The following is a 14921-nucleotide window of genomic DNA, read 5'->3' on the forward strand; positions in this document are numbered from 1 at the left end:
GGAGGGAGCGGGGTCACAGCGGTTTGCGGGAGCTGGTGGGTGCTCGTTCTGCTTTTCAGTCCTCCGTCCGTCGGCGCTCGCAGCGCTCATCGAGGGCAGGCGGCAACGGGAGAGCTGCGGGCAGAAACCCGGCCTCCGGTGGCTGAGGGGAAGCGCTGTGGCTTGGCGTTCGTGTGCAGTTAGCGCCTGCCTGCACATCCCGCGCTGTGTGCTGCAGGCCGCGCGCTTGTACGATAACTTAGTGCGTACATTATAAAAGGTAATGTTAAGGGGCCATGATGAGAGGAGGTGTCCTCTGGGTTTGTCAGTAAGCATGATGGTAAAGGCTTCAGTTACGTAGTTGTGGGCTGTTTCTCCTATAGGAATTTGCTTCACTCGGTGTGAAAGACGGAGAGAGCCTGCTGAGGGGGGAACCAGTCAATATTGCTTTTAATCATCCTCTACTGTGTTGCCCTGGGCTTTATTCACCACATGCCACTTACACACCACGTTGAATGGAGTTACTAACTTCCACACAGGTGTCGCTATGCTGTTCATCAGTATCCTACCGGAATGCTTCACAAACAGCAATTAACTTCTTGGTACTCAATTGAGCTGTGATGGTGTGATTATCCCTATTTCAGAGGAAAGAAACTGGAGCAGGAATATTACATTTAAAATGTTCCACTCGCTGTACGTAGTTCAAGATTTCAGGACTCACACCTTTTAGGGTCTCTAACAGCGGAGGAGAGAGGGAATGCAGGGTGGATGGGCATCACTACATATAGGACAATGCCCTGTAATTTCTTAAATTTTCAGTGATTTCAGCCTCAAGTAACTGCTTTCCAGTAGTGTATTATTTGTGACTAATTTATCTTCCTCTCAAGTATAATTGTGTATGTCCCAGAATATTTTTCTTTTATAAGGCTTTTATGTTCAGTTCTTGATTTTAATGTGCAGGTTGCTATCTGTGTTGGAAAAGGCAAGATCAAAGACATATGTTTTGAAGTACAAGTAAGTGTAAGCAGTGTCTGATAGACAAAGTTCCATAGTGCTATTGGGATGATTATGAGAGTCTCTCACAATCTGGGCCATCAGATGATTTTTGCATATTCTATGTGCACACAATTTAGAATTTGGATGTTTATCCAAATAGAAGCCAGCGCAAAGGATACTTGGTCAGTTTGATGTTCTTGTGGTTAACACGCTGCTGAGGAACTATTTTACAGTATTCTGTAAAGTTAATGTCTGATTGGTTAATCCAAGTCATCATGCAGTGGGACAGGACTGAATCCTTGAGGAGAAATTTATTCATTGTTGCTGTTATCTGAGAGTATAGCTTTAGAAAGAAGTAATAGAATAAGGTCAGAATAATTTTGGTTGGAAGAATCTCTTGAGAGTCATCTGATCCAATACCTTTACTCCATGCAGAACTCATTAAATCAAGTTACTCAGTGCCTTGCTTGTTTGGTTTTTGAGTATATCCAGATATCCCACGGCCTCTGTGATTCCTATTCCTGTGCTTGACGCCTTCACAGTGGGGGTTGTTTTTTCGGGGGGGTGGGGGTGGGGGGGGTGGTTTGTTTTTTTGCTGTTTGGGCTTTTTTTTTTCCCCTAATATTTAATGGGAGTTTTCTTTAAAGCCACTTATGTCTGGGAGTTTGGTAATATGTCTAAACTACACATTGACTGCTCCAGTTGTATGAACCTTCAGCAAAAGAAGCATATATGTAAAAGAAAGCTTTCCAGAATACTTTCATTTAGCTAACATTATATCCAATCTCTTGCTCAGGTCCTGCTTTGACTGTTTTTCATCCACAAGCTGATCTGAACCTTCTGTGCTGTCTTGATAATGTAGGCAGGTTGTGGCAAAAGACAAGAACGGCTGTGTGTGTCACTTGCATCCTGCTTGTCTTTGAGTCTGTGGCATCTGACCATTTACCACTAGTACAAAGAAGACTGACATGGTAAGTAAAGGTCTCTTACAGAGATGCAGGTGATTCCTTCCCTGACTGGTTACCAGCAGTTCAGTCATAACTGGCACTACAGTTCTAGTGCAGCATCTCCAAGAATTGAAGAACGATGCATGTCAGACCTGCAGACAGGAGCACAGCCTAGGATACACTTCCTGAATTACTCTGCTGCTGCCAATGCTGAAAAAGCAGCTTTAGCAGCTTTGCCTTAAAGAAATGCCAAGGTCCATTCTTATTCAGCTCATAAGTCTGACTAGTTACATTCATCTCTTAATTTGTCAGAATTTCTTCCTTTTATAAGTGAGCAGCTTGGATACAGGCCTGTTTTATTCATCCTTCCAATTAATTTAAACTGAAACATTCAAATGGAAGCTTGTGTGTTGGGTTGGTTTTATGGTCAGAGTTACAATAAAATCTTCCTTAGCAAACCAAAAATTTAAAGTGCACATCTTTCTGCTGGTTTTGGGATTATTCTGTGCGAGGTTGTTGGTTATTCCCTGTGTGGCTCCTGAGGCCCAGCCGTTGTAACTGTCGTCTTCTTTTCCAGTCTGTGGCTGGGAAGTTAAGGGTTTTCATAATTCTCAGTAGCATTATTCATCTTTTAATACCTGCTAATACTGTTATATGGATATAAACCTGATGCTATTAGCAAACTCCCAGTAGACATTTTTCTCAAATCTGCATGCACCTGAAGAGATCACTTTATCTATTATTTGGTTTCTTTACATTATGTGCTTGCACATACAGTTCCTGCCCTATGATCTTTACCTTCATTTCCTTCTTTCTTACGCATAAAATGTCTTTCAAATTTATGCTCCATTTATGATAATTTTTTTTTTTTTTTTCATTCTTACAATACAGAGTTTTGTGCCTAAAGCTTGGCCTTAGATTATTCCTTGTGGTTCTTGGATCTCCTGGATGACAGAACAGATAACTTCACACTGGAGTTTGGGATACTTGGGCCAGAATCTGGCTTCCTAGAAGGAATACTTCAGGCCTGCTGTACAGCTGCTGTATGGATTTATTTTGTTTTATTCAGCCACTGTGTCTTCAGTTCTTCTCCTTTGTATTGATATGCTGTAGGATGCTAGAAGATGGAGATGCATAGACAGTAGGGAAGGAAGAAACTCCATGAAGGCAAACACATTCATGGTTGAGGCAGCTCTATCGAGGTGATGATTCATCAGTTCCTTGGCTGCTCTCCTTGTGGACAGAACAATTTTGCACACTAGTGAGTGTAGAATTTTATTTGATTATTTAAATATTTGAGATAAAGTATCTTTCCTGGCATCAGTAAACTGCAGTGGATCTTTTTTGAGGCCCAAAAAAGTGAGCAGGTTTCTGGTAGCGTCTTGGTTATGATACAGATACCGAAGGCAGAATTTATCAGACTGAACACTGGTGACTGTTGCATAGGTGTCTACATCAGGGTTGGTCATCCCATGCTCATTTCATAGTCTTTGGAGGGCTTGTTAATATGTCCATGGATGCAATTCAGACCTTCAAAACCAGAAAGGTGAATTGCAGCTAAATCCAGACCACCTACAGATAGCATTCCTAGTCTGAAAATCAGATTCAGAATGAGCTGAACCAAACATGGCTGTAAGGAAAGGAGTTTCAGTGTGAGTTTGGGGCTTTTCCCTGTACAACACTGTAATACGAATTGTTGAACTCTCCCCTCCCTCCCCCAGAAAGTTAAATCTAGACCGTTTCACAAAAAAAAAATTCCACAAGGCTTCGGTGTGTGGCTTCCTTCCTATTATTCCTTAAATAATATCGATTTGTAATAGAGTCTAATCTGTAGAGGAACTTAAAATCCATGTGAACTTTGGTCTAGGTTCTATCAGCAGGCAAGGTCTTATTTTAATTATTCATCTTGGATATTTGTTACTTGAGGAAAATCCCAGTGTAATGACTTTTGCCTTCATAGAGTTTATGATGAAAACAAACTCCATCAGTGTTCTGTTTCAGCTTCCTGTGTTTAATCTAGTTCATTTTGCAGTGAGTCTGATAACCTGTATTTGACTAAGGTATTTCTCAGTAATTAAAATAAACACATTACCCTTCAATCTTATCTTTATTAAATAAAGTGAACATTTTAAAATTTCTCATTTTTTAGTTCTCCCTGTCATTTAACCTGCATTTGTGGGCTGCCTTTGCTCCATCTTTTCAAAATAGATTTAAAAATTTGATTATCAAACTGGACACTTTTAGGTTCACTATGTGTACACAAATACATCACCAAAATTACAGTGCTATTCCAAGGTCTGTGAACATTATTTGAGTAGATTTGACATCTCCTTAGGCAGTTTCTGTTGCACTCCTGAGCAAAAGTTACCTAGAATGGCTGATTTCAATAAGGGTATTCCTAATGGTCTAAAAGAGGTGTCCTGGGTTCAGCAGTATCAGTCATGTTTTTCCTTTGTGGTAGCTGGTTCAGTGCTGTGTTTTGACTTCCAGCCTGGGAACAGTGTTGGTGAAGCCGATGTTTTTGGTTGTTGCTAAGTGATGTTTATCCTGACCAAGGACTTTGTGAGGCTCATGCTGTGCCAGGGAGGAGGGGAAGCTCTGAGGAAGCAGAGATGGGGCGCCTGACCCGGGCTAGCCAGGGAGGTATTCCATACCACAGCACGTCATGCCCGGGGTGGGGGGTAACTGGGAGTTACCCGGAAGGACACGGGCTTCGGGGTGGGACTCTTTTCTTGGCCGGTGGTATCGTATTCTCTTCCCTTGTTATTTTCCCTTATCATTGTGGTAGTTGATAGTAGCGGTGGTGATTTGTGTTGTACATTGGTTGCTGGACTGTTCTTGTCTCAACCCGCAGGAGTTGCACTCTTTCGATCCTCCTCTCCGTTCCTCCAGGAGCAGGGAAGGGGAGAGCCCCGGTGGGGGGGAGGGGGCCTCGATTGTTGTCAGCCCAGCACCACTCACTGGGAGTGAGTGAACAAGTTGCCTGACTGGGTTTAAACCACGACAGTTCTTTTTGGCACCCAACGTGGGGCAAGAGGGGTTGAGATAATGACGGATCTGACTGGATTAATAGCCACTCGTCACAATGCTGATTTATTGGCTCTCAAGGTTGTTCCTCTTGATCTCACAGTTTCAGTATATCGTATCTTACTTCCATCCGGTATTTGCTGTATTAGTGTTTTTCAAGTGTGGGGCTTGGGCTAAGGTTTTTGTCCCATTGTACTTTATGGTAAAGTACATTCTAACATGATGGTATTATCTGCATCTTTCTAGTCTGTCATTGGTTACAAAGTTTTGCTTTTTTTTTTATTCTGAAGGTTGGCTATTTTCTGTATTACTTCCAAGATAATATTGATTGTTTTTAAAGAATCCTCAGCCTTTGCATTCATTTGTTTGATTTTTTTACTAATTGTAATGCATGTATGCATTGTTACACTGGTTTAGTTTAGTAATGCAGCTAGCTAATTACTGTTTGTAACCAGCATCTTCACCAGGGCTCTTTTGTGCTAACTGCCTTCACACAGAGACAGTAGTAAAGAGACATCTGCTGCCCCAGATTGCTTATAATCTGTGTTAATGACATGATGCCACAGGGGGAGTGTGAAAGAGTGTGAATGGAATGAACTTGATTTCAGATTGTAGCAGTTGCTACAGCTGTTAGATTTCAGCACTCTGAGCAGCAAATGAGGCCAAGAGTGTCATAAAAAGGTGGGCAGGCCACTCATCCTGCTCACACCAGTACAAGAGACTTTGCTACTTGTATCCTAGAGAATTTTGTCTGGATCTGTATTGCAACTTGGTGATACACTGAGCTGAACCTAACACAGCACAAATGTGTGTGTGATCAGTAATGGTATATTGGGTATTGGTTGTGGTGTATATTGGGTTTATGTGGCAAGGTTCTGGTAGCTGGGAAGCTGCAGAGTTGGCTTCTGTAGGAAGGCATCAGGAGCTTCCCCCTGTCAGATGAAGCCAGTTCTAGATGGCTGGTAAGGGACCCACCACTGGCCAAAGCTCGTCAGTGTTGTTGGGAGCACCTCTGCGATAAGAAATGTAAGAAGGGGTAAAAGCTGCTGTGCAGCTGCAGGGAGAGCTTTGCTGCATTGCTCTCCTAAGGAAGCAACGCAGTGCACAAAGTTGTTAATCAAAGTTGTTAATCAGGTATGTGCTGGAATATTTCTGTGAAGTCCAGTTTGGGCAGTACCCTGACCAGAAGTTCTGTCAAGGATCCAAACAGCATTTAGGAGGGCATTGCATAACACAGATTTGTGAAGTGCCACAAAATTGACACTTGGATCTTAACAGTTTATGACTACTTGGCAAAGTGACTCTTTTTTTGCCTTTTGCTTAGGGACATTCAGTGTTCTCATCTGCAAAGTTGTAAATGTGCATAGTAAACTGCGCACACATTCACCTTCATGAGTCAAGTAACAGCAGCAGTGGCAGATACATGAATGAAACTGATGCTGTGGCATCAAGTCATTTTGGTGAATTTTACGTAAAGTGATTTCTCTTGTAAAATTGGCACATATAAAACCACTTTTATGCAAGTAAGCCACACAACTGGAGAGAAAGTGAAGCCACAAAACTTCCATTTCTGGTTGTTGCTGCAGCACGCAGGCTTACCAGAGGTGGGAAGAATAGTGAAAATGAAGAAGAAATTGAATAGCTAAGATGCCAGCATTATACATAAGCTGTAAATCAATGTAGGAAAACCAGATCAGAATAATTGGCTGAGAGAACAAATTCATCCAGAACTTGAGGAAGCTGCTTAAAGTATGATTATTCCATGAAAAATACTACTGGCTTTCCATGGGTGATGCACAATAATAAAGATGCTGTCCATTGGTATGTACTGGATTACATCCTGTATTTCATTGGAATTCTTCTGTTTCCAACACCTGCATTTGTACATTGGCCACTTCACCTTAAACCTTGTTAAATGGATTTTTGGTTTTAAACTTTGGCACTGTTTCCTGATCCAGTTCACATTAATGGCTCTGCAAGCTAGGGCACTGGCACAACTGGCAGGAAAGGAAAAAAAAACGTATTAGAACATGGGGATGCATGTCCAAGGCTGTCTTGTCCTCAGTCCAATTCCAGATTTTTGTTTGTGTAACACAGATGAACCTGGCAAAAATACAGGAGAAAGACATTGACACTGCCTCCAAGACACTGGTGTTCATGTCTCTCCTTTGGGCTGGCAGAAAATGACAGCCTGTGCTCAAAGGACCACTGCCTCTAACTGGACAAGGTGGAATCTGTGGCCAGGAAGACAGTTGCTCAGAACCATTCTCATCAGTGACTTATTCAGGCTGGATCACATCATGAGAATCTGGCCTGATAGGAGCTTGTCTTTACCATGTCCTCACTCCCTTAGTACGCCTCCAAGGCTTCAGGGACCTAACTTCTCTTTGTCCACTGTACTGACCAAGAACTGTTGTTAGCAAGTTAGGAGGGAAGTACAAACTGGAAAGGTATTGGTTTTACTCATAGTGCTGTTGTCAGTAACTTAATCGTTTCACTTTTTTTCTTGTAATTGAATTGTCTTTGTTCTTGTTTGAAGGTGTTATCTGTGCCATTGCTCAGACCAGACAAGAGGTTAGTGCTTGTTCTTTATAAAAGACAGTTGCCACTGGCCTTCTACAGCAATATGCTGGCTGGTGGGGGTCTTTCTAGCTGTGAGGAATTAACAGTTTCCTAGAAGAGAAACTGGAAAGAAGGCAAGTTTGGACATTGTCAGTGGTTTTGAGGGTAAGATGCAACAGGCCCCACTGTCTTCTTGTTTGGATAAGCTGAGGAGATCTTTGTTTTCTGACTAAAGGTGACCTGCAGAAGGGACTTGTGTTTTGCCCTGAACAAAGTTCATTCACTAGTTTGTATTTCTAGATGGTGTGTGATCCCACTGCACATGTTGTGTCATGCTTTCTGGCCTTCCTTGGTATCTTTTTAATTTCCCTAAAACTATTTAACCATATCCATATCTGAGTTAGAATCTGAGCCTCAGAGCTCACAACATTTTAGAAATGGAGATCAGTGACAGTGACAGTGACGTAATTCTCACATGGGAAGGACATTTTCATACAATAGCCAGAGGACAAACACAGGAAGAGCAGAGACTAAACATGAGCATCCAGTGTCAGTATCAGGGTCCTGAGTGTACCAGTATATCTTAATGGCCCTCACCAGTCTGTCCTAGAGCCTTTACACAAACCTTCTTCCCATGGGCACAGGATCTCCATTTCAGCTCAAACCTGGCCCTTCTGTCCTGCCTGAGCCACACTATAGAGGTACTGGTGTCCAGCCCAGCAACAGTCATTCCTGTGCCTGGGCATGACCCCCACAGATGTGGACTCCAACCCATGGCTGACTGTCCAGCTTGATCTCACACCTGCCTTGTTCTTATGGACCTGCCCTGCTATCACTGTGCCTGATGGTCACCATCAGCAGACCAGACCTCCCCGTTTGACCTCAGACCTGCCTTGTCACCACACTAGAGACCTGGTGTAGTGAAAGGTGTCCCTGTCTGTGGCAGGGGTTGGAACTGGATGAGCTTTAAGATTCCTTCTAAGCCAAACTGTTCTATGAGGGTGACCCAGGACCTGCAGAACAGAACCTCATCTTGTTCTTTGAGTTGCTTACTTTAGTGTTTCAGATCCCCTGGACTCTGTTATAATACGATGGTGAATGCTCTTTTTGACTAAGGACCTGTGACTAATCTTGTCTGCCACTTCTGGGTTTGATCTGTTCCAGACACTTTATTTTATTAGATGATCTGGGTTAAGTGCAGCTTCGCTTTCTCCCTTCTACCTATCTAGCCTGAAGTTGTTTGAACAGATCTTCCTGATTTTATTCCAAGTCAGTATCAAGAAGTTGCAGGTACCAACTGGCGCTCAGCACTGAGCTGCTTTTTGATGCAGTGGACACGTGCTGTGTCTCCAGCCTGTGATTGCTGTGCCTTGCTGACAGATAATGAGCTTACCTGTTCCATTCCCTTCCCACTGTGACTGTGGAGAAATCCAACATTATTGTAATAAGCAACACCAGCATCTGAATGGAATTACGGGAGTGGGACCATGAATGTAGTCTTGTACAGTTTCACTATTATAAGTTGTTTGGTTTGGGTTTTTGTTTGTTTCGTTTTGCGTTGTTTTTTGTATGTGTGGTTGTTTTTTATGAAACTGCCTTAAATTAATGGGCCAGATGGGGAATAAAAGAGGAAGAATCACTATTGTCAAGATCTTTTGTATAGTAGCACTTTTCGGGTACCAGCACGTGGGGGCGGGTGTGGTTTGTACTGGTTTTGTTGCTGCTGTTTGCTCGTTTCTCACCAGAGTGATCAGCTCCCGCTGCCATCCTTTCCTTCCCGGGAAGAGTGTGGGAACTGACCTAAGGCTCCTGTGATCAGGTAACTCAGCCTTAACCTGTGACTAGACTGGGAAATCCACAGTGCAAACCGGGTAGCTGGACATCCACTGGGATGTGATGAAGAAAAACACATCGCGCCGCGCTCGCAGCCTTCAGCCCTGCCCGCTCCTTGCTCCCTCCTCCTTCGGCTTTGCTCGGAACTGCCTCAGAACTGCCCGTAGCCACTAGGAAATTCGAGGAAAGCGAACAGCGGCCCCTGCGCGGCGAGAGCCCCGGGACCCCGTCCGTGCGCGGCGAGGCCTCTAGCATTACGGCTCCGCGAGCGGTCAGGTCAGCGCGGCCGAGACGCGCCCGCTGCCGGCGTAGACGGCGCTGCCGCTTCACCGTGCGTCACGTGGCGGTGTCGGGCCGGAGCCGTTACCCGTAACAGCTTCAGGGCTCCGGCTGCTTGTGGAGCCGGTGCCCCGTGGCGGCTACCCGGTCGGGCCGGTGGCTCCGCTGCCTGCGCTTCTGGCAACACGAGAGCGCCCCGGAGCCTCCCCCCCTCGGGGGTAGCCGTGAGGATGGTCGCTGCGTGCAGGCGGATTAATCGCGAAATCATGGAATCAGCTGGGTGGAAAAGCCCTTCGAGATCGTCCAGTCCAACCATTGCCCAGCACTGCCAAGGCCACCACTAACCCGTGGCACTGTGGCCTCGTCTCCACGGTGCGTGAGTGCTTGCAGGGATGGTGCCTGCAGCCCTGCCCTGGGCAGCCTGTTCCAATGCCTGAGCACCCTCTGGGGCAGGAATTGTTCCTCAGCTCCATCTAAACCTGCCCTGGGGCAGCTTGAGGCCGGTTCCTCTTGTCCCATCCCTTGTTCCTTGGGAGCAGAGCCCAGCCCCTCCTGGTTCCATCTTGCTGGCAGGCAGTTGCAGGGAGCGATCAGGTCCCCCCGAGCCTTCTCTTGATATGAACTAAGATGTACTAAGCATCAGAGAAGTACTGAATCCTTTTGTACTGTTTAGTGAGGTAATGCCAGAAAAAGTACTTGAAAACATCAGCGTACTGGTAGGACACACGAACCAGATTTTGCAGCTTTTCTGTGAAGGCAAACGGGAATTGACTATGATTGTGCAGCCAGGATTGTCAGTGGATTTTGCAGGGCAGCATTAGCAGCATAGCTGAATAGTTTGTAATAGAATTCTCCCACAACATTTCTTTAAAAAAAAGGAGTTTTCTTCACATCCCAGAAAACTTGCTGGTGAGAAGGGATTTTTCTGAAGCCTTGCTTGGTAAATCTGTATGAATATGATTAAATGTTTGCTGTCTGTTTTCATCCAGCTCAGCAGTTTGCACTGCAACCTGTTGTCCCTTATCCCTCTGGCTCTCTGCTCAGTGTCCCAGCTACAGTGGGAAGGGGCAGGCAGGCTTTTCCTAGGCCTTGTTTCTCTGCTCAGGTGCTGTACCAGGTAGATGAAAGCTATGAATTCTTACCTGGTGTATTCAAGTTATTTACTTAGAAAATTTTACCCTGATGCATGATGAGATAGATACTGCCATGGGTTGTTCTTCTCTTGCATTTCCATACCTCAAGGGTTGGTCATACATGAGCATACAACTCTGAAGTGGGGCTTGGAAGCCATTTTATCGTTTTGCTAAAATGCTCACTCTTATACTAATCACTGGATTTGGGACTTGAGAGTTTTTGTTGAGAGTGGGGACCTTGGCAGTTTTTTGCTTTCCTCTCTGGGCTGGAGTACGGCTTTCTCCCTGGGATTCTGGGAATATATTTCACCTAATGAATTTTCTTCTTTTCACAACACATGGGTGTGTTCCCTGCTTGAGGCATCTGGTGGTAGTGTATCTGGGGAATGCAAAAGCTTCAGGTCATTTAGTTGCAAGTACAGTTAACAAGGTGAAGTGAGACAGAGAGTGAAAGACATTTTCACTTGTCATAGACTTTGGAATCTGTGGGAACACAAGTGTGACTTGGGCTGTTATATGAGGGGCAAAATGTGTCAGGCATAGAATAGAAATCCTCAAATACTATCAGACTTCTAGGCTTTTATACTTTTTCAGTTTGGAGGTGGTCATGTCTGAAAACTGACATTTCTGGTTGTGCCAGCAGGCTGCTGAAGTGTTAGGAAAATTTCTGAAACATACATTGTATTTTGAATAGAAGCTCTATTTTTTTTTTTTTCTAGCTTATAAAGTTCAGCATGTGATGGAGAATAGAAAGGGCTTATAAATGTAAATGTAAATGAAAGAAGAATAGTTACTGGAGATAATACGAAAATTTAGCAGCTCTGTTCTTATTTTGGGAAGTTTTGCCGGTTTTCTGCACCACAGTTGCTTTCTACAACCCAGGTGAGATGGCCTCATTCAGCATCCTTCCTGTAAGCAGTAACAGGCAAGTGAAAACCTGCTCGTTTAACTGGCAAACCAAGCATTGGGCATCCTGGTTAGAGGAGGAAAGGCTGGAGATGAGGCTTCTCATCTCAATTTCTGTATTTTATTTTTCTTCACTTTAACTGGACGTTGAATGCTTGATGAAATAAGGGAGTAAAATGTGATCAGCATTCTGCAGTAACTAAATATTGCAGTGGGTGCTTCAGTTAACATTGTTGGATAAAGAGATGGTGAGATAATCACAAAGGAGTGTGGTGAAAGCTGGGATCCTGGCTTCCACCCTGGTGCCTCTTTCTTGCAGCTGATGGGAATGGTATTAAGCAGCTCAATGCAGTGAGATACTGGGGGGTGATAACCACATGGTGAAGGGGAGGAAGGAATTTACTGGGTTGCTTGAAGGAAAAGCAGGAAGGTTCTGGGAAAGAGGTATGTTTTCCAGAGTGGGGCCATATAACTTAAACAGGGGCTGGGGTAAAGTGATTATTGCACCATTCAAGAGGTACTGTGCTAAAAGTCCAGAACTGTAAGGGGAAAAACCATGATATTTGGAAGAGGCCAAGGTGTGAGCAAGCAGTTTGATACAACTTATGCTGTAACTACACTGGAAAGATTTCTTAAAGTATTTTTTATGTTTGGATTTGGGATTTAGTGTGCCATCCCTTCCAAATTCTAGGGTAGACATTCTGCAGAATCTCCTTGGGGATAATGGGGTTCTTGAAGTTTTCTGTACCTCCAGCAAGGTAATGCCATTTTCTGTTGCTCATTCCCATTAGCTGTCTTTTTTCCTCCTCCCCTTTGAAAAGCTGAGGCAAAGAATTAATTCTTTGAGTTACATTTTGCAATGTATAAAAGTTTGATGTAGGGGGAAGTTTGCATTTTGTGTTCGCTTTTATTGACCTTCTGTATGCATAGCTTGCTTTGAGCCGTTTATTTCTCATTTCTTGCAAATTCTCTTATTTCCCAATAGCTTTCCTGAGAAATACTCATATAGTTTTTTAAAATTTATTTATTCAAAAATTAATACCTATTTGACTATGGTAGCTGTAGCAGAGATAGCAAACTGGGTTTTTTTCCCTTGAAGGTTAGTTGCAGATCTCCTGTTCTCCCCTCCCCTGCCTCTTTCTATCCTGTTTCTTTTTTTTTATTGCTGTGGTTTCTGATTTAGCATCATTAGGAAGTTGAAAAGTTTGCTGAGTCAGAGGGGTTCTAACCCAGATAAAGTCTTGCAGAAAACATGACACTTTATGTGACCATTTGTTGAGGCATGTTTAATTAAGTGAAGTGTTAGAAGAAATGTGACTGAAAGCATGTCATTAATGACCCTTAAAGCATTACTTTTACCTGTTTTTTGTCTTTCTTTCCTCATTTCTATATGAGAACTTGCTGCAGTTTCCTAACCCCTGTCTCTGAACAGTCTCTTGTACAGTCTCCCTCTGAGAGGTAGTGGAAGGAGCAGAGAAAGGGAAATAGTATCATCCACTCTTGCCTCAGTTCTCCCAAAAGAAGCTTCTGTAGTTCTGAGACTGCTTTAGCCAGATAACAATTACCCTGGCATTTACTTCGGGTTCCCCAAATTAATGAGGTGTTACTTTCCCAGGGTTGTGATAATATTTGAGTTGCTCAGATGAGGAGGCCAATGTAGGCAAACATCTATGGAGGAAAGTCTACTGCTTACCTTGCTTGTGCCCTCGGAACAGCGGTATCCACCGAAGACCACCTGAAACTCATGTTTGTGGTTGTTGTTGGGTTTTTGTCCTTCCAAAACAAGTGAAATTAAATAACTTCGACTCTTGTAAATGTTGTTTCTTTGCTGGGAAATGGCCAGAGGCGTGTTTGCTTGCTCCTGCCTGTCCTTTCAGAGAGTGGAAATATGGTTAATATGAAAAAAGAATGCAGAGTTGTGCCAGACCACACTTGTTTGTGCTGGCCTCATGCAAGGGCTCTGAAAATCACTTTTGCTAGACTGACAAATCATTCTCAGCTGGGTATCACTGAGTGCAAGAATTCTCATAAAGCAAAACCAAAGGGGGTAAAGCAGCTGAGAGTCTTTATGTTTCAGGACTGTTACTGTAATATGTGTGTGTGCTAAGGAGGGGATTTGTTACCAAGTTGTCTTATTAAATGAAGTATTACAGCATTGCTCTGAGACACCTCAATGGGAAAGACTTGGCTACAACATCAAAGGAGCTTGTGTATCTAATCTCTTTAGATTACCACTGTAGAGACCACTTTGTTGTTAAAGCTCAAGAAATTGCTTCTGACAGAAGCACTGGGCCTGTCCCTGTGCCTGGGTGTTCAGTGCCTGCTGACTCTTGGTAATGCACTGGTGCCCTTCTGCGTGCCGTTTGGAATTGACAGCTTGCTTTTTCTTGAGCTGTAAGGTGCGTAAAGGGTTTCAGCTTAAAGCACACAAATTCAGGTATCACCGTGTGAGATGGGTGTCTCCTGCTATAGTCTGGAGCAATTTATAATTAGTGAATTTGAGATCAATTTTCAGTGTTGTAATACTTAACTGAATCATGCTTGGGCTCTGTTACTTCTATGAATAGGGCCTAGCAGACTTGCTCTCTAGTTTTGCTTTTCTTTAGCCATTTGCTTTAATAAATACAATGATTTAATGAACTGTCTTGAGACATTTGTGCTGTATTTTCTACCTGGACTCCAGTGAGGCCTTTGACATGGTCTCCCATAAGATCCTCATAGTAAACCTGATGAGGTATATCTGGATGAACACAGAATGAGGTGGCTTGAAAAGAGCTGGCCCAGAGGGTAGTGATCAGCAGAACAAAGCCCTTTTGGAGGCCATTAACTAGTGGTGTACCCCATGGGTAGATACTGGGGCCAGTCCTGTTCAACTTCTTCGTTAATGATCTACAGGCTTGAAGACAACACCTGGCCTGGGTTCAGCAGTAGCCGTCATGTTTCTCCTTGGTAGCTGGTGCAGTGCAGTGTTTTGACTTTCGGCCTGGGAACAGAGCTGATAACAATGATGTTTTGGTTTGGCCAAGGACTTTGTGAGCCTCATGCTCTGCCAGGGAGGAGGGGAAGCCAGGAGGAAGCAGAGACAGGACACCTGACCCAAACTGACCAAAGAGGTATTCCATACCACAGCACTTCATGCCCAGGAGGTAACTGGGAGTTAGCCGGAAGGGCTGGGAGACTGCAGGGTTGGAGGAGGTATCGGTCGGAGCTTGGTCGGGCTGGGGGGGGCGAGTTATCGGTTGGCTGGTGGTGAGGTGGT

General features: G+C 44.0%; 1 long non-coding RNA gene across 1 annotated transcript; it reads left to right on the forward strand.

Moving 5' to 3' along the window:
* Positions 1–44: 44 nt before the first annotated feature.
* Positions 45–3499, forward strand: LOC134168598 (uncharacterized). Its single transcript, XR_009966601.1, has 3 exons — positions 45–993; positions 1838–1946; positions 3036–3499. It is a non-coding gene; the product is annotated as an uncharacterized LOC134168598 (long non-coding RNA).
* The last annotated feature ends 11422 nt before the right edge of the window (positions 3500–14921 follow it).

The sequence above is a fragment of the Pezoporus occidentalis genome, unplaced genomic scaffold, assembly GCF_034315485.1.
Source record: "Pezoporus occidentalis ecotype Australia unplaced genomic scaffold, CSIRO_AGI_Poc_V1 ctg317, whole genome shotgun sequence".
In the NCBI taxonomy this organism is placed as follows: domain Eukaryota; kingdom Metazoa; phylum Chordata; class Aves; order Psittaciformes; family Psittacidae; genus Pezoporus; species Pezoporus occidentalis.